General features: G+C 36.9%; 3 pseudogenes; 1 reads left to right on the top strand and 2 right to left on the bottom strand.

Moving 5' to 3' along the window:
• Positions 1-151: 151 nt before the first annotated feature.
• On the bottom strand, positions 152-8,253 carry LOC120117601 (annotated as a pseudogene).
• A 1,988-nt stretch (positions 8,254-10,241) lies between these two features.
• Positions 10,242-13,170, top strand: LOC120117600 (annotated as a pseudogene).
• Positions 13,171-14,812: 1,642 nt separating this feature from the next.
• On the bottom strand, positions 14,813-16,474 carry LOC120117777 (annotated as a pseudogene).
• Positions 16,475-24,085: the final 7,611 nt, after the last annotated feature.

The raw sequence follows: 24,085 nt of genomic DNA, 5'->3' as shown, positions 1-24,085 counted from the left end.
CTCATAAATTTGAGGTATTAAGTATAGACATTTCGATTTCATGTACTCCTATGTATTGTATCAATAATAATATTAATAGATGGAGGAGTAATATGTAACTTTGCCAAATTTTATTTATTTTGAATCACATTTTCATCTCCTTTTACAGATTTTCATCAAGCATTACAAGAGATTATATATATCTTCTTTTTCATTCAGAAGCAATCCGCCCCAGCACACTCAAATCATGCTTCCTCGGTTTTGTTTCTTGCACATTACTTGTCCTGCAAGCAAAAAACTCTAAATTAAACATGTTTTGAACTCAATAGCGTATATGATTGTTTCAAAGGATGTCTTTCTATGCTGTGAGATTTTAGGGATACAAAGTGCTCGGACTTCTCATTTTTTATTCGAAGATACTGTTGGGAAAACGGGTTATTTTCCAACAATCGTAGTTTTAAAATTGACCTAAAATGTCAAGATTAAAACCACCAAAGGTTACACAGCGGATAAACCTATCAAACTATTGAATATTGAAACACAATGAAAAGAACCGAATAAAAACAATAAAGGAGAGACATCAAATTTACGAGGTTCGACGAGAATATCGTCTACTCCTCGGGCACCACACACCGGATGATACTTCACTATATCGCCAATATTACAAAAATGGAATTCTTTGGAATTCCCAAAGTGGGAGAATGAAGAATACAAGAGGAAAGAGAACTTGTTTTTGGATGATTTCTATAGAATACTTAGGCCTATTTATAGTTGAGTTTCAAGAACAATATGTTCAAAGTTTTGGCCACCTACCAAAGAATTTTCCAATGTGTACAGTTAGCCAACCAAATATGAAATTCACATGTTCAAAGTTTTGGCCACCAACCAAGATGAAATTTCCAATAAGTTGGCACCAACCAAGATGAAATTTTCCATCTTGTCAACTTAATTTCTAGACAAATCTAACAAATCTCCACCTTGGCTTGAAATTACCAAGCCTCTCACTTCTTCAACTCCCCAAATTTGTAGTGCCTCTAATTGCGCTCACAAGCCCACACACCGAAGGTGTTCATACTTTCAGGATGTTAATCAAGTTCAAACAATGATTGAACTTGATTACTGTTACCACCTTGGTCATCATATCTGCAGGATTTTCTGATGTCGCAATTTTCTGAAGTAGAATCTTTTCTTCTTTAAAGATCTCCCGCACAAAGTGATACCTCACGTCGATATGCTTTCCTTGAATGCAAATACCCAGTAGTTGATCGACACTTATCCAAATCACCAGCATAATCGGAATCAACATATCCAACCATACACTGACCAAGTGCTTCATCCTGTTCAAAAACTAAACCAACATCCACGGTTTGTTGGAGATACCGTAGAATCCATTTCACAACTTGCCAATGTCCTTCTCCAGGATCATGCATGTACCTGCTCACAACTCCAACTGCTTGTGAAATGTCAGGACGTGTACACACCATTGCATACATCAAGCTCCCAACTGCATTAGCATATGGAACTTTTGCCATATACACTCGTTCTTCGTTAGTTTTAGGAGATATTGAGAACTAAGTTTCAAATGAGAAGCCAATGGGATACTTACATGTTTGGTATTTTCATTCATGCCAAAACATTGTAATACCTTTCTCAGATACTGCTTTGTGTTAAACAAAGCTTCCCTCTCTGTATATCTCTGCTTATCTCCATACCAAGAATCTTCTTGGCCTCACCTAGATCTTTCATCTCAAACACTTGATTCAATTGAGCCTTTAATTTGTCTATCTCCTTTTGACTCTTCGAAGCGATCAACATATCGTCAACGTACAAGAGAATATAAATGAAAGATCCATCTTTGAGCTTTTGCAAATACACACAATGATCATATTTGCTTCTAGTATACTTTTGTCTCCTCATAAAGCTATCAAATCACTTCTACCACTACCTCGGAGATTGCTTCATCCATATAGCGATTTGTTCAGCTTACAAACCCAATTCTCACAACCACCATCTTTGTATCCTTCTGGTTGTCATATAGATCTCCTCTTTTAAATCACCGTGCAAGAAAACCGTCTTTACATCAAGTTGAGCTAGCTCCAAATTCAACTGTGCTACCAAGGCCAACAATATTCTAATGGAGGAATGCTTCACAACAGTGGGAAATACTTCATTGTAGTCGATTCCCTCCTTTTGAGCGTAGCCTTTAGTTACAACCGTGCCTTGTAGCGAACATCTTTCTTGTTATGAGATCCATATTTCTTTACAAATACCCACTTGCATCCAATGGCTCTTTTAACCTTTCGGTAATTGTGTCAGTTTCCAAGTGTCGTTCTTTTGGAGAGATTGCATTTCTTCATCCATGGCACTTTTCCACTTATCACTTTCCAAGCTTGTATTACTTCTTGGTAAGTGATAGGGATATCATCATCAACAACTGGAAGCATAGGCCACCATATCAACAATCGAGCAGGTCTATGAATTTCTCTCCTTGGCCTTGTAATTGCAAGTGTTTCTGGTGTCTCCAATGGTTCTTGGGTTTGAACCTCTTCATCTTCTGATTCTTCTATTGGAGTTGAATAATCAGCTGCATCAACTTCTGGGATCATCATGCTGAAACTCCACCTTTTGGAGTATGCTCCACCTGGCGGAGTACTATTGTCTGGACAGCTTCACTTGTTACATTCTTTACTAGGGCAGATTCATCAAAGGTAACATCTCTGCTACAAATTATCTTCTTGGTGTCTAAACACCAAAGGCGAAATCCCTTTACTCCATGGGTGATTCCCATAAAGAGAGTCTTCTTTGCTCTCGGATCAAGCTTGGATTCCTTCACATGATAATAAGCAGTGGATCCAAATACATGTAAGGAATCATAATCAGTAGTAGGTTTTTCAGACCATACCTCCAATGGTGTTTTTCCTTCTATCAATGATGACGGCAGACGATTAATGAGATGGCCAGCATATGTCACAGCCTCAGCCCAAAATGCCTTGCCTAACCCACATTAGACAATATACATCGAACTTTCTCCAATAGTGTTTGATTCATACGCTCTAACACCCCATTCTGTTGTGGTGTATGTCTAACAGTGAAGTGTCGAACAATAGCATACTCATGGCAAACGTCAAAGAATGGGTCTTTTATATTCCCCTCCATTGTTCGTCCTAAGACGTTTGATCTTTCTACCAGTCTGGTTCTCGATCATATTTTTCCATTTCAGAAAATTTGAAGCACTTCATCTTTAGACTTCATCGGATACACCCAAACTCTTCTGGAAAAGTCATCTACAAAAGTTACAAAATAATGGTTTTCCCAAAGACGATGTCTTTGAAGGACCCCATACATCTGAGTGAATATAATCTACAACCTTTTGTATTATGTAATGGTGCCAAACTTCACTCTCTTATGCTTTCCCAGAACACAATGCTCGCAAAAGTTCAATTTGCAAGCCTTTGCACCTTTCAACAATCCTTTCTTTGCCAGAATTTGCAAGGATTTCTCCCCAGCATGTCCCAAACCGCATATGCCACAACTGGGTTGCGTCCAAATCATCACCTCCAGAAGCTGCTGCAACTGCTCCAATAATTGTATTACCTTGGTAGTAATACAAATTATTTTTCTGATGCCCTTCATCATCACAAGTGCGCCATATGTGACTTTTAAAACTCCATCTCTATAGTGACTACTGAGCCTTTGGATTCTAAGGCTCCCAACGAGATGAGATTTTTCTTCAAACTGGGCACGTATCGGACATCCGTCAGAACTTGGTTGATCCATCTTGATTCTTCAATCGATTGAACCTATCCCAACAGTTTTACAGGCATTGTCATTGCCCATATAAACAACTCCTGCATTTAGTTCCATTAAATCAGAGAATCACTCCCGATTAGGGGACATATGATAGGTGCAACCCGAATCTAATATCCACTCATCGGAATGGAATATTGTTGAGCAACCAATGAATGTCAGAGTCATGTGCATCATGCTCTGCAACACATGCATCTGGAGCAGCTTTTCCTTTCTTCTTCAGCTTCGGACAATCTTTCTTCCAATGGCCTTCTCATGACAAAGGCACATTCATCTTTTCCCAGTCTGACTTCGACTTTGATCTCCCTCTCCACTTTGGCTTTGACTTTTCGAGCGACCTCTTGCCACCATGGCCTCTGCTGCTTCGTACTTGCTCTCCTTCTGGTATCTTCCTGAGTCATAACTATACAAAGCAGCAGTTACATCTTTAAGGGTAACATTATCCTTACCATGAAGTAACGTTGTCTCAAGGTGCTCAAATTCATCTAGAAGAGATGACAACAACATCAAAGCCAAATCTTCATCTTTGAAGGTTTCATCCATGCCCAATAAGTCTTCCACTAGCTCATTGAACGCAGTGATGTTCATCATACTGGTGCCTGGTTGATAATCAAATCTGAACAATTTTCTTCATGTGGAGACGATTCTGAGAGCTTTTCTTCAGGAATTTTTCCTCCAAAGCTTTCCACATCTTACTTGCAGAAGTCTCTTTTTGTAGCCATAATTCTGCTCCCTGGAAAAAGAAGATCGAATCGTGCTGCACTCCAAACGATTGATTGTTCCCCATTCTTTCTCCTCCATATATTTGGGTTTTTCTTCCTCAATGGCGATGTCTAGACCTTGTTGGAATAAAGCGTCTAACATCTCGCCTTGCCACATGCCAAAATGGCCGATCCATCGAAAACTCCACCGAGAAATTTGTATTTGACATCACCCTCCTCACCGGTCCAGATGAAGAGCTTGATGTCTCAACTGATCCGTATTTTGGCATTTTAATTCTAACGAACAATATTCAATATCATGAACTGTATCTTTTCAAACGGAACCACCAGGATAACCTCAACCGAAGCTCTGATGCCAATTGTTGGGGAAAACAGGTTATTTCCCACACGAACGTAGTTTTAAAATTAACCTAAAATGTCAAGATTAAAACCACCAAAGGTTGCACAGCGGATAAACCTATCAAACTATTGAATATTGAAACACAATGGAAAAGAACCGAATAAAAAATAATAAAGGAGAGAACACACCAAATTTACGAGGTTCGACGAGAATATCGTCTACTCCTCGGGCACCACACCGGTTGATAACTTCACTATATCGTCAATATTACAACAAATGGAATTCTTTGGAATTCCCAAAGTGAGAGAATGAAGAATACAGAGGAAGAGAGAACTTGTTTTTGGGATGATTTCTAATGGAAATACTTAGGCCTATTTATAGTTGAGTTTCAAGAACAATATGTTCAAAGTTTGGCCACCTACCAAGATGAAATTTCCAACTTGTCAACTTAATTTCTAGACAAATCTAACAGATACCGCCTATATTCGACACAGATTTTGATATGGATGAAAACACCTAATTCACCTGCATAAATATTAGTCAAATACCGTAAAAGCTGCACCAATGGAAAACTAGAGCAAGAAATACTTGATCACCAGTACTGATTGTGCAATACAAATGAGTCAGTTGGCACTTTTTTCCCTTCATCATTTCGGTTCCAGTGATAGAATGCATGTGTTCTGTTTATGATCTTCAGTGTCGAATGGCCATAACTCGCTTCCCGGAATGCTGAGTAATTTGGTTGGGGATCTCTGAATCTACAACACCAAAAAGAAAACATTGTCTAAAAAACAATAAGAAATTTGATCACTTAAAGATTAATTGTTCGAAAATAGTGAAGTCAGGCCTTGTACTTCAAGAAATATAAGGCTATGAATCTTAACCTACCTTCCAGCTAAACCTTCTGAGTTTCCACCATCTCCAACAGTGATGTAAAGGGGAGCTGATTCGTCTGGTACAGGGTAACATTCACAACTTGATACATTGTACCTTATATTTGAGATTCGATACTGAAAGTTCATAGGGAAAACATATGAGCATTTTCCCAAAGAATATACCAATAATTGTAATGAAAAAAAAACCAAAACATGTAAACACTTGACTATGGCTGCATGAATCAACAGAGCTAATCTTGGTTTCAATTGGCTTATTTTACCAATAGAAAGAAGTTTTTGACACATATCATGCAATAGCTTGACTACAATAACGGTGAGTGAAAAGGAAAAGAAGCATACAGATCTTTCATAAGTATGGACATGGCCGGCAAAGATTACATCAACTTTATGGTTGATGAACCATTCTTCAAACACTGCTCGCATACTTTCACCCTCCATGAAATGTTCTTCATTACTATTGTACATTGGAACATGCATAAGAACAATGAGCCATGGGGTCTTCTCCCTGTCGACCTTCTCTAATTCTTCGTTAAGCCATATGTATTGAGGTGTGTATTTCACTATTACAACAGAAAACAACAATGTTACTCAAACTTGGGTATTCAAGCTTTTTCTGTATCGTTAAACCTATGTCCAAGTATGCATCGGATGTGAATGTTGAATGCAAGTACTTCAGTGAAAGGAACTATGGAAGAGAATAAGATACCAAATGGGGAGTAGCTTGATAGCACAATTATATGAGCAGATGCACGCCTAATAGCATACCACATAGGACTGCTGCTCTTAGAAGCCAAATGAGGTGTAGGATATCGATGGAGATACGATTTAAACGGAACAACTTCATTCTGCACATGTATTTAAGATTTCTCAATGTTAGAAGCAATGAAAAACAATGATTGTAAAAGTAATGCTTGTTGAATGCTTTAATTACCATAAGGCATGTATTCTATTTCATGATTCCCCACGGTCCAAATCCAAGGCTGATGTGCAGCACTTCTCTCGACGAATCGACCCCATGAATCCCACCGTGTACCAACATCATTATACTGATATCTATCGGCATAAGAAAGATCTCCCAGAAAAACACACTCTGTGCCCCACTCTCCATGTAATGTTCAAATGTGGACAGTGAATTATATGTCTGTCCCAGATCACCTGCACACACACACAAAATATTTAAATGTTATTCAAACTCAGATATTAGGTCGGGTACGTGTAAATATTTTTGCATCATAAAGGAAAACACTCACCAATGATTCCAAATTTGTAAGGAACATCTGGACCGATCATTGGCGGTGTTCGAAACCAGAATTCTCGTGCAGAATCACCATTCCCAATCATGTAATAGTACTTAGTATCAAACTGAGAAACAATAAACAAATGATTAATCAACCAATTTCTTCAAATCATATAGAGTTTCAGTTGGCAACAATTACAAGTTTAAATCCGAACTGAATTCAGAATTCATCCTTGTAAGTTCAACCATTCACATACCTTAAGGCCATCAACAAGAACATGAATATATCCAGAACTGTATTTGTAAAAGGTGTAGTTAGTCATTCCCCCTTCTGCAGTAAATTCATAATTTTATCTGATGTCCCATATTCAACTTTGCTGAACCCCGGTTCATCAAATGTGACCCATGAGATTATTACAGCGTTTCCATCATAGTTTCCTTGTGTTATATGAACCTGCAGTTTAAATAACGTGTGTTATGCATACCTTTGTTGGACACACATCCCTATCAGACACTTGTACCCGAGTCTTACTAACAAGTTTGGCGACTGCAAGAAAACATAAAAATCATACTTGTTGTGGAGCATTGTGTCCCTTGGGAACTTCAAATACTTCATGATCAAGTGGGATATCTACTGCTGGCACTCCTTTCCAGTGTACCTACTTGTGATACCAGCATTCACATTATTGGCAGAGTCCAAGAAAACAAATGTGATCAATATGAGTTGAAACAGCAAACACTGCATCTTAGTGACCCCCGGCATGATTCTTGATCAATCAACCAACACCCAATGAGTTTCTGCATTCAGGATTAGACACCAGTGTGTCACAAATTCAAGAAACAATCTACAAATACTATAATTTGCAGAAGACATTAGATGTAAAAGAATCCACCATTGATTTTGGATTATATGAAACACCCATTTAAGATAATAAATCATCCCATTAATAAATGTTGGAAATAATCTGGATACCATTAATCTGAATCACTTTTAATGCAACAGCGTAGATAATGATGAAAAATAGGATCACTAAAACAAAAGGTGAAGATTAGATGCAATAGAAAGCTCAAGATTCAACATTATAACAAACAATGAAACCAAACGAATTGAAAAAGAAAACATAGCTTTAGAAAATAAGTAACTTTTTGACGTCTTCTCTTTACCTTAGAAATTAGAATTGTTTTCTCTGTCCAGGAAATCTGGAGCTGTAAAATGGATCCACTCTCTTTATGTTTTCTTAGATTGGTGTGTTGTATGATTTTGAAGTAATATAATCTCTTTTCTTCCGGCAAAAACTATTTTTTTAATCAGCCAATATTCTAAATAAATTCTTTAATGCTATTTTTAGAAATACGAATTTGAAAATTTAGATTTCATTCGCTGTGTTTTATAACTCGCAAATAAATCCATGTGAGACTCAATCTTTGAGTTGAGTCAATAACGGACTAACTCGTCGTTGTTCGTTCCTTAATCCTTTCCTGCATTTTATCAACTTCTCGATGTTCTTACGATTGATTCAGGCTTGAATCTTAAACACAATCGAACTTCAAGAATCTAAATTTTCAGTCTTTGCAAAATAATTTCAAATCAAATGCATTGTACAATTAAGATTGAGTTTGATGTCTAGACAACAATTTCTTCTACATTTTACTGTTACCATGTAAATTTGATCTAATATTTTATTTAGATTTTAAATCTGTACTTTTAGGTTTTTCTTTTTGTTTTCATATTTTAGATTTTTTATTCTCAATTTTAGGAATTTTCTCATTTTGATCAGACAATTATCACTCATAATTTTATTGTATTCTTCTCCACCCCTTTTTCTTTTTCTCTTTGACATCTATTTAAATTTTTTCTTTTACATATATAATTTTTTGTGTGATTTGATTCAATACATTTATCATTTCTTTAATAAATATAGTATATGCATTTTGTGTGCTATTTTAACACATTTACTATACTTTTATAATATATATATTTTTTCTTTTTTTTTAAGGTTTACTTTTACGTTATCTCTATAATTGATGTTTATTTGATTATCTTCTTAATTTATTTATGATTTGGATCTTCGGTTTGATTTTCTTATATTGTTAGTCGCTCACATTGTTTACACTCTTTAATGGTTTTAGGAGAATTGGCATATGGATGGTATATTTTAATTTATTTTTTAAAATTATTGAATAAGATAATTATATCTACTTTTAACTTATTGAATAAAATTAATTACTTTATTAATTTAAAATATATATAATTGTTCTAACAGATCCAATAACACCATTATAAACAACAAATTTTATTGTGAGTGAAAAAAATATTTTTTAAGAAATTATTATAGATAAAAGATTATCAACGAGAAGTGTGATGTATTATTTTTAAGTAGTTCGAAGTGATTTTAAGATAATATATGCTTATAATTTTTTTAATTTATTGATAATATATACATATTCTATAGATGTAATTATTTAAATCCGAATTTTTTTTAGAGATAATGATGTTTTATTTTATAACTGAAAAAATCTTATAAGTTGATGAATCTATAAATAATTAATTTTAGGGGGGTAATGGTAGAAGATATGATACAAGATGCTATAAAAAGTAAAGCCAAAAATAATATATTCTAACATATGTTCCCAAAGTATATGGAGTGTTATCCTAACACAACCCTAAAAGCGACAATAATACTTAAAAATCAGCCATACCCGCCCGACAAACACGTCCCTATCAAGGGACCAACCGTCAAAATTTCCAATACCATCTCAACACGTGTACAATCTTAGCCAACCACAACAATGTTCCGAGACCACGCCAAAAGGGGTCCCCTGCGCTAACGTACGCTAACTCAGATCATTACGGTCCCCACTAACTCTACGCCACGCCACCCCTTATCCATTATTTAAGCACAAGGGAAGACATTACAAACCATTTCCATCCATTGCCATTCCAAAGTTTGTTATTTTTCTCTAGGTATTTCTTCTACATCCCTTTGGTTTCATTGTTTCTTAATACATGTATCTTCAACTTTCTATTGCATCTAATCTTCATCATCTGTTTCTGTATGTTATTTTTCATTGTTTCTTTTTCTTTTCAAAAGGGTGATTCATATAATCCAAAATCAATGGTGGATTGTTTACATTTAATGTCTTCTGCAGCCTGCAGGAAAAAATATTAATTTTAAGGATTGGAACTGTGTAGTTAGCAGATGCTTAAGTTCATGGTTCTATTTCATGCTAAGCTTAGCTTGATGGTTTTAGCTTTAACGTCGTTTGTTTTTGGATTCTGTCAGCAATGTGAATGCCGGTATCACGAGTAGTTACATTCGAAAGGAGTACCCGTCGATCGACATCCCTCTTCATCAAAGTATTTGCAGTTCCCAAGGGACACAATGCTCCACAACAAGTATGGTTTTTCTGTTTTTTTTAGCATAAATGTACACTACTTTTCGTTTGCCGTCGCCGAACGTGTTAGTACGACTTAGGTATGAGAATCTGATAAGGATATGTGTCCAGCAAAGGTATGCATAACACATGTTATTTCAACTGCAGGTTCATATAACACAAGGGAACTATGATGGAAATGCTGTAATAATCTCATGGGTCACATTTGATGAACCGGGGCTCAGCAAAGTAGAATATGGCACATCAGATAAAAATTATGAATTTACTGCAGAAGGGAAAATGACTAACTACACCTTTACAAATACAGTTCCGGATTTATTAATCATGTTCTTGTTGATGGCCTTAAGGTACGTGAATGGCTGAACTTACAAGGATGAATTTTGAGTTCAGTTTGGATTTCACTTATAATTGTTGCCAACTGAAACTATATATGATATGAAGAAATTGGTTGATTTATCTTACTTTTTTATTGTTTCCTAGTTTGACTAAGTACTATTACAAGATTGGGAATGGCGAATCTGCACGAGAATTTTGGTTTCAAACGCCTCCAATGATTGGTCCAGATGTTCCTTACAAATTTGGAATCATTGGTGAGTGTTTTCCTCTATGATGCACCCAAAAATAATATCCGAGTTTGAATAATGTTTAAATATATTTGTGCGTATGTTGCAGGTGATATGGGACAGACATATAATTCACTGTCCACACTTGAGCATTACATGGAGAGTGGAGCACAGAGTGTGTTGTTTCTGGGAGATCTTTCTTATGCTGATAGATATCAGTATAATGATGTTGGTATACGGTGGGATTCATGGGGTCGATTTGTTGAGAGAAGTACCGCATATCAGCCCTGGATCTGGTCTGCAGGGAATCATGAAATAGAATACATGCCTTATATGGTAATTAAAGCATTCAACAAGCATTACTTTTAGAATCATTGTTTTTCACTGCTTTTAACATTGAGAAAATCCTGAAAAACACGTGCAGAATGAAGTTATTCCATTTAAATCGTATCTCCATCGATATCCTACACCTTATTTCGCTTCTAAAAGCAGCAGTCCTATGTGGTATGCTATCAGGCGTGCATCTGCTCAGTGATATCGAGCTACTCCCCATTTGGTATCATCTCTTCTACTCTTCATTTTTGATTTAGTACTTGTATTCGACATCCATGTCCATGCATACAGAAAAAAAAAAACTTGAATACTTGTGTTTGAATAACATTGTTTTTTTGTTGTAATAGTGAAATATACACCTCAGTACCAATGGCTCAAGGACGAATTGAAAAGGGTTGACCGGGAGAAGACACCATGGCTCATCGTTCTTATGCATGTTCCAATCTACAATAGTAACGAAGCACATTTCATGGAGGGTGAAAGCATGCGAACAGTGTTTGAAGAATTGTTCATCCATCATAAAGTTGATGTAATCTTTGCCGGTCATGTCCATGCTTATGAAAGATCGGTATGCTTCTTCCTTATAACTTTTTCACTTGCAGTCAGTGTATTGCATGATAAGTGTTAAAAACTTATTGTAATGGTAAAATAAGCCAACGGAAACCCAGAGCTTGGCTTTGTTGATTCATGTTATACATGATTTGGTTTTATTTCATTGCAATTATTGGTATATTTTCTTGGAGAAATGATCATTGTTTCCCTATGAATTTTCAGCATCGAATCTCAAATATAAGGTACAATATATCAAGTGGTGAACGTTACCCGTTCCAGACGAATCAGCTCCCATTTACATCACCGTTGGAGATGGAAATCAAGAAGGTTTAGCAGGAAGGTAGGTTAAGATTCGTAGCCCGATTCTTCATTTTTCTTGAACTAAAAGTCCCTGAATAGTATCTGATGCTTATCCAAATATAGATATGGGAATATCTTTGAAGGACTCTATATATATGAAAATCTGGGGAGAAAAAAAACTGAACATAGACGTCCGTATGTGTAACATGTTTGCTGTTTTCTAACAATTAATCTTTAAAAAATTGCATTTCTCATGTTTTAGCAAATGTTTTTTCGGGTGTTGTAGATTTAGAGATCCCCAACCAGATTATTCTGCATTCCGGGAAGCTAGTTACGGCCATTCTACCCTGGAGATCATGAATAGAACATGCACTCTATCACTGGAACCGAAATGATGAAGGGAAAAAAGTACCAACTGACTCATTTGTATTGCACAATCAGTACTGGTGAGTAGTATACCCATTTATTGTTTTTAGTTTTCCATTGATGCAGCTTTTACGGTATTTGACTAGTACTTATGCAGGTGAATTAGGCATTGTCATCCATATCCGAATATGTGTTGAATTTATCTTTGTCAGAAAAATGAAAAGTCCCTGCACTTGTATCCTTAGAATCTTTACAGCATAGATACAAGGGGAAAAGATAAATCCTTCGGAACAATCATATATGTGATTGAATTCAAAACATATTTAATTAAGAATTGTTTGCTTGCAGGTCAAGTGAAGCATAGATGTAGGGAAAATATATCCTTTGAAACAACAATATATATGATTGAATTCAAAACATATCTGATTTAGAAAATTTTGCTTGCAGGTCAAGTAAAGTGCAAGAAAGAAAACCGAGGAAGCATTATTTGAGCATGTTGGGGCGAATTGCTTCTTAATGAAGAAGATATACAATCTTGATGAAACAAAGCAGTGTGGTTTCAGATTCTATTTCATCTAATCTGTAATTTTATTATCAGAGTTAATGTTTACTTGAACTCTTGTATGGATTGGATATTTCTTTATAAGCAAACTGTATTAATTAATATTTTTTTACTTGATCTTGAATTTTACTTTCACTTTTCTACCTCTTGTTTAAGGAGTGACTTCAGCTCAGTCGCAGAGAAAAACTTCATGCAATGAGTAGCAACTGACACACTCCACAAAGAATAGCCCCAGATGAGCCCCAGTGCCCTCTCTGAGGCAAAGTCGGTGGCCCTCTGCTTGTTCATCCTCTCACACATAAGAAGAAACAAACTTCCCAAGCACATATCAATGGCAAAGTATCCACCAAGGTATAAATAAATTACCTTGCACACTAGACTAGGGATGAACCTATAAATCCAAAACCCGATTTCATAATGCTTCAGCAGCTACTGAATGAAGTTTATGGTAAAGCCAGAAAGGAAGAATGCAACGAAAAGATTTAACACAATTCACTCCCCAGAACCACCCTAATCTCCTCATCGCATTCTTCGTTGCTGCTTTTTTCATAAATTTGATTCAAGAGTTATTGAAGCGTTTACGGGATTGGGTTTCAGATTTATAGGTTCATCCTAGTCCAAAATCCATGGTAATTCTGTTCTACCATGGTGGATACTTTGCCAAAATAAAATTTATCTAAATAAACATTAACTGATACCATTGAGATTACATAAAAATATCCAATAGCAGACTAGGTTAAATACAAAGGCAAACCTTTTGCCAACTTATTTTAATCTTAACTGTTGGCATTATCATCAAGCATTACAAGAGATGATACATCTTTTTCATTCGGAAGCAAACCGCCCCAGCACACTCAAATTCTGCTTCCCCAGCTTTCTTTCTAACACATTACTTTTCCTGCAAGCAAACAATTCTAGATTAAACATGTTTTGACTTCGGTCACATATACGATTGTTTCAAAGGATATATTTTCCCCTGATGTCTATGCTGTGGAATTTTAGGGATACTAAGTGCAGGGACTCGTCATTCTTTTTTCAAAGGTTCCATCGATTCAATACATATTCGGATATGAACGTCATTGCCTAATTCGCCTATATAAATACTAGTCAAATACCATAAAAGCTGCACCAATGGCTAACAAGAGCAAGAAATGGTTAATCATACTCACCAGTTGCAATACAAATGATTCAACTGGAACTTTTTTCCCTTCATCGTTTCGGTTCCAGGTATAGATTGCATGAGTTCTATTCATGATCTCCAGTGTCGAATGGCCATAACTTGGTTCCCGGAATGCAGAGTGATCTGGTTGGGGTTCTATAAAGCTAAAACACCCAAAAAAAACATTTGCTGAAAAACAATGAGGAAAGCGATTTCTTAAAGATCAATCGTTAGAGAACAGCGAACACCATGTTACTCGAATGAACGGGTATGCTCAATTTTTTCCCGAGATTTTCATGTATACGGGAGCATCAGACACTATATCGGACCTCGTCCTTGAAGAAAAATGAAGAATCAAGCTACGAATTTCCAAACCTTCTGAATTTCCACCATCTCCGACAGTGATGTAAATGGGAGCTGATTCGTCTGGTACAGGGTAACGCTCACCACTTGATACATTGTACCATATATTTGAGATTTGAAAGTTCATAGGAATCATATGAGCATTGAAATAGACCCGAATCATGTGACAACATAGTATGTATAACACTTGAGTAGGGATGCATGCTTGACTACAGAAATGGTAAGTGAAAAAGTTACGAGGAAGAGAAGCATTGCAGATCTTTCATACGCATGTACATGACCGGCAAAGACTACATCAACTCTATGATTGTCGAACAATTCTTCAAACACGACTCACATACTTTCAGCCTCCTTGAAGTGTTTTTCGTAACTACTGTAAAATGGAACATGCCCAACAACAATGAGCCATGGGGTCTTTCTCCTGTCAACCCTCTTTAATTCATCACTGAGCCACGCGTATTGAGGTGTATATTTCACTATTACAACAGAAAACAACAATGTTACTCAATCTCAGGTATTCAAGTATGTATGTATTAGATGTGGATGTTGAATACAAGTACTTCAATAAAAATGAAGAGTCGGAGTAACATAAATAATGAAAAAGCAACAATGGAAGAGAAGAATATACCGTATGGAGAGTAGCTTGATAGCACAATTATATGAGCAGATGCACGCCTAACAGAATAGAACAGAGGACTGACGCTATTAGAAGCCGCATAAGCTGTAGGATATCGTTGGAGATAAGTTTTACACATAGTAACTTCATTCTGCACAGATTCTCCAGAATTTTCTCAGTGTTAAAAGTAAGGAAAAACAATGATTCTAAAGTAATGCTTGTTGAGTGCTTTTAGTTACCATATAAGGAAGGTACTCTATTTCATGATTCCCTGCAGACCAAATCCAAGACTGATATGCGGTACTTCTCTCAACAAATCGACCCCATGTATCCCACCGTTAACCAAGATCATTATACTTATATCAGCATAAGTAAGATCTCCCAGAAACAGCACAAACTGTGCTCCTCTCCATGTAATGCTCAAGTGTGGACAGTGAATTATACGTCTGTCGCAAATCACCTGCAACACACACTCAAATATATTTATTCAAACTCGCATATTAATGTGGGGTACGTGTAAATGTTCCACATGGGAAACATTCACCAATGATTCCAAATTTGTAAGGAACATCTGGACCAATCATTGGCGGTGTTCGAAATCTGATTTCTCGTGCAGAATCACCATTCCCAATCTTGTAATAGTACTGAGAATCGAACTGAGAAACAATAAACAAATGATTAATCAACCAATTTCTTCATACCATATATAGTTTCAGTTGGCAACAACTATAAGGTGAAATCCAAACTGAACTCAAAGTTCATCCTTGCAAGTTCAGCCATTCGCCTACCTTAGGCCATCAACAAGAACATGATGAATATCCAGAACTGAATTTGTAAAAGGTGTAGTTAGTCATTGTCCCTTCTGCAGGTAAATTCATAATTCTTGTCTGATGTGCCATATTCTACTTTGCTGAGCCCCGGTTCATCAAATGACCCATGAGATTATTACAGCGTTTCCATCATAGTTCCCTTGTGTTATATGCACCTGCAGTTGAAAAACATTTATGTTGGAAATATGTAGGCAAAAAGTATTGTATATTCAATGCTAAAACAAATAAGAAAAACCATACTTGTTGTGGAGCATTGTATCCTGTGGGAGCTGCAAATACTTCATGATCAAGCGGCATGTCTACCGCCGGGTACTCCTTTCGAACGTAGCTACTCGTGACACATTCACATTGACAGAGTCCTAGAAAACAAATGATGTCAATATGAGTTGAAACAGAAAATACTGCATCTTAGTGACCCCTGCCATGATTCTTGATCAATCAACCAACGACCATGCGGTTTCTGTTTTCGAAATTAAACATCAATGCGTCACAAGTTCAAGAAACAATCTACAAAGAGTAAACATTGTTACATGAAAACTCCAATAACAGATAACTAATGTTCAAATTTTGAACCATTAAGGTTAACTTAATTAAAAGATTATCCCATTAATACAAGCTTAGGAAACAGATGGTAAAAGATTACCCCCATTAAAACAAGCTTAGGAAACAGATAGTTAAAAGATTACCCCATTCAAACAAGTTTAGGAAACAGAAATATATATAAAGAGAAAATGAAACTAAAAGAACGTAAAGGAAAAACCTTTAGAAAACAACTTTGAAAGGCAATGGATGGAAATTGGTTTGTCTTCCCTTCAACTTAAATAATGGACAAGGGTCTATGGTGGCGTAGTTTAGTGGGCAGTATAATGAGCCGAGATGGCGTAGGTTAGTGTAGGAGACCCCATTGTTGTGGCTGGCTAAGATTGTAAACGTGTTGAAATCAAATGATGTAGAAATTTGATGATCCAGTCCTTGACGCTTTTGGGAAAATTGATTTTTTTAACATGTGTTGGAATTATTTTGGCATTATTTGCTTGGGTAAACTAGACGTTTAGTGTCATATTTAGTTATGTTATATTTGGATCATTTAATTATTTTTTAAATCATATATAATATATAATATATATTTTATTTAATTTTAATTATTTATTATTAAAAAATAAAATATGATACTGATGTGTTATCATAAGATAATGTTAGTCATCATTGAATAAATAAATATCACGTCAATAATTCACGGTGAGTGACAAAAATGAAACAAAACGTAATATTAGATATGATTTTAAAAATTATTGGATGACCAAAACAAAATAAAAGTAATAGTTGAATACTAAATTTTTAGTTTATCCTATTTCTATCGAGTTCGAATTGAAAAAAATGTATTTGTAGGGAAATTGAGATAAATTCACAAAAGATGCCGTTTGCTGATAAGATTGTGGGCAAGGGCGAAATTGACATTAATGTTTTGGCATTTGATTTGCATTCTTGCTTAATGGAGGAAACTTGCGGCATTGTAAATATCACACATTCCCAGTGATTTGGTTGTGATAGAAAAGTTTGGGGATGAAAATGAGGATCACATACCACGACAGTTGAGTGGCAGGCAAACATGCCACGTCAGTAGGATGATCTAATCTACCTGAGTGTGTGACAACAGCAAACAACTCGAATTCAGATGATACCTCGTTGGGTGCATCTTGTTTTCCATCGTTTCTCAAAATGGAAGAGAAAGATAAGGAGCCATGTCCGGTGAAAATGGGAACTGCAGATACCGGTCATTCTTCCTCCACTTCCTTCTTATTGAAGAATGCTCCAACTGTTTTCTATGAAAGGACGAGACTAATGGAAGCTTTCTTATTGACGTCTGCTTAAGAGACTCTTGTCTCACCTGACACTTTCGGAAGAAAAATTTCTGATCAGAACCCAACGTCTCAGCTCTTGTAAATGGCTGGCTCCAAGCAACCCTTTAAATTAGATACTCCGTAGTTTTGGATCGATCCCATGTAATCTGCCTCAACATTACAAGCATAGTTGACTTTTGCGGATGAAGATTTCCCAGAAACCCCTTGGTTAGGTTCCAAGTCCAGGGAGATGTCTAGACATGGATAATAGGTGGTGGATGTGAAACCACAAGACATATACATGACATCAGACCGCAGAATACCAGAAAATACTCTATGAGCAATGCGACAATCACCACTGCCTGCACCATCAAGGAATGTAGATAAGAAATATCCATTAGAAGTGATACATTATCATCCAAACCTCTCCATTCATAAAGAATGACATTACAGGCAGATCTAAAACTAGATTTTCATTTCGCATAAAAAAGTGGTTATTCAAACATGCATTCAAATATTAATAGCTCAAGCTAATTAGCTCCTACTGAGACTGTCAAAAACAGAGATAAACATGCTTCTATAAAAGTTAGACAAGGCTAAATTCAATGGAAAGCAAAGCAACTACGCCTCAGATGCTCCCCCTCAGGCCTTCATTTAGCAGAACAAGGACAGAAGAGCTAGTTCTGCACTCTACCAGCGAAAGCTGAAAGGGGTGATATGAAAGGTTTAAATGCAAAATCATTGCAGCCCAACAATTGCTCAATGACAATGGTTAGTGTTTCTTAGGTCTCTTACAATTTAACCCGTCAGAAGATCACTTCTCGACACACATGAAGACATTTTAGGCTTGACTAACATTATCAGAAAATATCAAGAAAGAAAATGAGAACATGATTTAAGTTGGGACAACCGAACCAACAACTTTATCAAGTTCAAAAGATTTTTGCTCAGCCATGGAATTTGAAGAAAGTTCATTTAGAAAGAATATGACCCAAAAGACAAAAATGACTCTGGTGCAAGTTCTGAAACTAAAGCAACTCTCCTTTTTCCAAGACAAAGATCAACTTTGTGAGATTATATGATACTATATTGCAAAGGGAAGTAACATGAGAATTAGGAGAGGTGAGAAATTCCTACGATGAAATCAAGTGGGGTGAGGAAGGTTGACTTACAGGAAAAAAGTAGTTGACATTATCAAGCCTGCAGTACTAAATCTGAGAGCACTTGTCAACAACTGGGCAAGAAAGAAGGGACCTAAACTCATGCCCTGTAGTTAAATATTGGAGTTACTTCTTCTTTAGCAAAATCTTTGATGATGTCGATTAAAAATATAAATGGTAAAAAAGTAAAGCAAGGGATAGACTGACAGTAGATGCTTCATTTGCTCTATATAATTTCTTCATTCAGCTCACCCCTTGTAGTGATCTATTCTAGTTAGTTAAAATAAATTGCTCTTCAATCGGCCTCTTAGTGACTAACTACAAAATTAGGTTTAGGAGACTATAAACATTCAAATTACTATGCATTTAACCACAACATTCTAGAAATGCAACTCAAAGTCACTACCACAATCTCGCGCAGTAAGAGAGCTAGTCACCTGTGTTAGATTTGTCTATAAATTAAGTTGACAAGTTGGAAATTTCATCTTGGTTGGTGGCCAACTTATTGGAAATTTCATCTTGGTTGGTGGCATAAACATCTTGGTTGGCTAAACTTTGTGATTTCATATTTGGTGGCTAACTTGTACACATTGGAAAATTCTTTGGTAGGTGGCTAAATTTTGAACATATTATTCTTGAAACTCAACTATAAATAGGCATAAGTATTTCCATTAGAAATCATCCCAAAAACAAGTTCTCTCTTCCTCTTGTATTCTTCATTCTCCCACTTTAGGAATTCCAAATAATTTCATTTGTTGTAATATTGGCGATATAGTGAAGTTATCATCCGGTGTGGTGCCCGAGGAGTAGACGATATTCTCGTCGAACCTCGTAAATTTGGTGTGTTCCCTCCTTTATTGTTTTTTATTCGGTTCTTTTCCATTGTTTTCAATATTCAATAGTTTGACAGGTTTATCCGCTGTGCAACCTTTGGTGGTTTTAATCTTGACATTTTAGGTCAATTTTAAAACTACGTTCGTGTGGGAAATAACCCGTTTTCCCCAACAATTGGTATCAGAGCTTCGGTTAAGGTTATCCTGGTGGTTCCGTTGCTGAAAATATACAGTTCGTGATATTGAATATTGTTCGTTAGAATTAAAATGCCAAAATACGGATCAGTTGAGACATCAAGCTCTTCATCTGGACCGGTGAGGAGGGTGATGTCAAATGCAAATTTCTCAGTGGAGTTGTTCGATGGATCTGATCATTTTGGCATGTGGCAAGGCGAGGTGTTAGACGTTTTATTCCATCAAGGTCTAGACATCGCCATTGAGGAAGAAAAGCCCAAATATATGGAGGAGAAAGAATGGGGAACAATCAATCGTTTGGCGTGCAATACGATTCGATCTTGTCTTTCTAGGGAGCAGAAGTATGGCTACAAGAACGAGACTTCTGCAAGTAAGATGTGGAAAGCTTTGGAGGAAAAATTCCTGAAGAAAAGCTCTCAGAATCGTCCCCACATGAAGAAAAGATTGTTCAATTTTGATTATCAACCAGGCACCAGTATGAATGAACACATCACTGCGTTCAATGAGCTAGTGGAAGACTTATTGGGCATGGATGAAACCTTCAAAGATGAAGATTTGGCTTTGGTGTTGTTGTCATCTCTTCCAGATGAATTTGAGCACCTAGAGACAACGTTACTTCATGGTAAGGATAATGTTACCCTTAAAGATATAACTGTTGCTTTGTATAGTTATAAACTCAGGAAGAAAACCAATAAGGAGAGCAAGTACGAAACAGCAGAGGCCATGGTGGCAAGAGGTCACTCGAAAAGTCAAAAGCCAAAGTGGAGAGGGAGATCAAAGTCGAAGTCCAGACTGGGAAAAGCTGAATGTGCCTTTTGTCATGAGAAAGGCCATTGGAAGAAAATTGTCTGAAGCTGAAGAAGAAAGGAAAAACTGCTCCAGATGCATGTGTTACAGAGCATGATGCACATGAATCTGACATATCATTGGTTGCTTCATCAACAACATTCCATTCCGATGAGTGAATATTAGATTCGGGTTGCACCTATCATATGTCCCCTAATCGGGAGTGGTTCTCCGATTTAGTGGAACTAAATGCAGTAGTTATTTATATGGGCAATGACAATGCCTGTAAAACTGTTGGGATAGGTTCAATTCGATTGAAGAATCATGATGGATCAACCATAGTTCTGACGGATATCCGATACGTGCCCAGTTTGAAGAAAAATCTCATCTCGTTGGGAGCCTTAGAATCCAAAGGCTCAGTAGTCACTATGACAGATAGAGTTTTAAAAGTCACATATGGCGCACTTGTGATGATGAAGGGCATCAGGAAAAATAATTTGTATTACTACCAAGGTAGTACAATTATTGGAGCAGTTGCAGCAGCTTCCGGAGGTGATGATTCGGACGCAACCCAGTTGTGGCATATGCGGTTGGGACATGCTGGAGAGAAATCCTTGCAAATTTTGGCAAAGAAAGGATTGTTGAAAGGTGCAAAGGCTTGCAAATTGAACTTTTGCGAGCATTGTGTTCTGAGAAAGCAGAAGAGAGTGAAGTTTGGCACCACTATACATAATACAAAAGGTATTGTATATTCACTCAGATGTATGGGTCCTTCAAAGACATCGTCTTTGGGAGGAAACCATTATTTTGTAACTTTTGTAGATGACTTTTCCAGAAGAGTTTGGGTGTATCCGATGAAGTCTAAAGATGAAGTGCTTCAAATTTTCCTGAAATGGAAAAATATGATCGAGAACCAGACTGGTAGAAAGATCAAACGTCTTAGGACAATGGAGGGGAATATAAAAGTGACCCATTCTTTGACGTTTGCCATGAGTATGGTATTGTTTGACACTTACTGTTAGACATACACCACAACAGAATGGGGTGGCAGAGCTTATGAATCGAACACTATTGGAGAAAGTTCGATGTATTGTCTAATGCTGGGTTAGGCAAGGCATTTTGGGTTGAGGTTGTGACATATGGCCATCTCATTAATCGTCTGCCGTCATCAGCGATAGGAGGAAAAACACCATTGGAGGTATGGTCTGGAAAACCTGCTACTGATTATGATTCCTTACATGTATTTGGATCCACTGCTTATTATCATGTGAATGAATCCAAGCTTGATCCGAGAGCAAAGAAGGCTCTCTTTATGGGAATCACCCATGGAGTGAAGGGATTCCGCCTTTGGTGTTTAGACACCAAGAAGATAATTTGTAGCAAAGATGTTACCTTTGATGAATCTGCCTTAGTAAAGAATGTAACAAGTGAAGCTGTCCAGACAAGTAGTACTCCGCAGCAGGTGGAGCATACTCCAAAACAGGTGGAGTTTCAGCAGATGATGATCCCAGAAGTTGATGCAGCTGATTCTTCAACTCCAATAGAAGAATCAAAGAAGAGGTTCAAACCCAAGACCATTGGAGACACCAGAAACACTTGCAGTTACAAGGCCAAGGAGAGAAATTCGTAGACCTGCTCGATTTGTTGATATGGTGGCCTATGCTCTTCCAATTGTTAATGATGATATCCCTATCACTTACCAAGAAGCAATACAAAGCTTGGAAAGTGATAAGTGGAAAAGTGTCATGGATGAAGAATTGCAATCTCTCCAAAAGAACGACACTTGGAAACTGGCACAATTACCGAAAGGTAAAAGAGCCATTGGATGCAAGTGAATATTTGTAAAGAAAGATGGATCTCATAACAAGAAAGATGTTCGCTACAAGGCACGGTTGGTAGCTAAAGGCTACGCTCAAAAGGAGGGAATCAACTACAATGAAGTATTTTCCCCTGTTGTGAAGCATTCCTTCATTAGAATATTGTTGGCCTTGGTAGCACAGTTGAATTTGGAGCTAGCTCAACTTGATGTAAAGACGGCTTTCTTGCACGGTGATTTAGAAGAGGAGATCTATATGACACAGCCAGAAGGATACAAAGATGGTGGTTGTGAGAAATGGGTTTGTAAGCTGAACAAATCGCTATATGGATTGAAGCAATCTCCGAGGCAGTGGTACAAGCGATTTAATAGCTTTATGAGGAGGCAAAAATTATACTAGAGCAAATATGATCATTGTGTGTATTTGCAAAAGCTCAAAGATGGATCTTTCATTTATCTTCTCTTGTACGTTGACGATATGTTGATCGCTTCGAAGAGTCAAAATGAGATAGACAAATTAAAGGCTCAATTGAATCAAGAGTTTGAGATGAAAGATCTAGGTGAGGCCAAGAAGATTCTTGGTATGGAGATAAGCAGAGATAGACAGAGAGGGAAGCTTTGTTTAACACAGAAGCAGTATCTGAGAAAGGTATTACAATGTTTTGGCATGAATGAAAATACCAAACATGTAAGTATCCCATTGGCTTCTCATTTGAAACTTAGTTCTCAATTATCTCCTAAAACTAACGAAGAACGAGTGCATATGAAAAAAGTTCCATATGCTAATGCAGTTGGGAGCTTGATGTATGCAATGGTGTGTGTACGCATCATGACATTTCACAAGCAGTTGGAGTTGTGAGCAGGTACATGCATGATCCTAGAGAAGGACATTGGCAAGCTGTGAAATGGATTCTACGGTATCTCCAACAAACCGTGGATGTTGGTTTAGTTTTTGAACAGGATGAAGCACTTGGTCAGTGTATGGTTGGATGGTGATTTGGATAAGCGTCGATCAACTACTGGGTATTTGTTTACTCTTGCTAAAGCCCAGTAAGTTGGAAGTCTACATTGCAATCTACAGTGGCCTTGTCTACTACAGAGACATAATACATGGTAGTTTTAGAGGCTGTAAAGGAAGCAATTTGGCTTAACGGGTTGATGGAAGACTTGGGAGTTGTTCAAAGTCATATTAGTCTCTATTGTGACAGTCAGAGCGCTATTCACTTAGCGAAAAATCAAGTCTGCCATTCAAGGACTAAGCATATCGACGTGAGGTATCACTTTGTGCGGGAGATCTTTGAAGAATGAAAGATTCTACTTCAGAAAATTGCGATATCAGAAAATCCTGCAGATATGATGACCAAGGTGGTAACAGTAATCAAGTTCAATCATTGTTTGAACTTGATTAACATCCTGAAAGTATGAACACATTC

The sequence above is a fragment of the Hibiscus syriacus genome, unplaced genomic scaffold (genome assembly GCF_006381635.1).
Source record: "Hibiscus syriacus cultivar Baekdansim isolate YM2019G1 unplaced genomic scaffold, ASM638163v2 tig00110321_pilon, whole genome shotgun sequence".
Taxonomy (NCBI): Eukaryota; Viridiplantae; Streptophyta; class Magnoliopsida; order Malvales; family Malvaceae; genus Hibiscus; species Hibiscus syriacus.
Note: the sequence above shows the minus strand (reverse complement) of the source record. Positions and strands in the feature narration are given on the sequence as shown.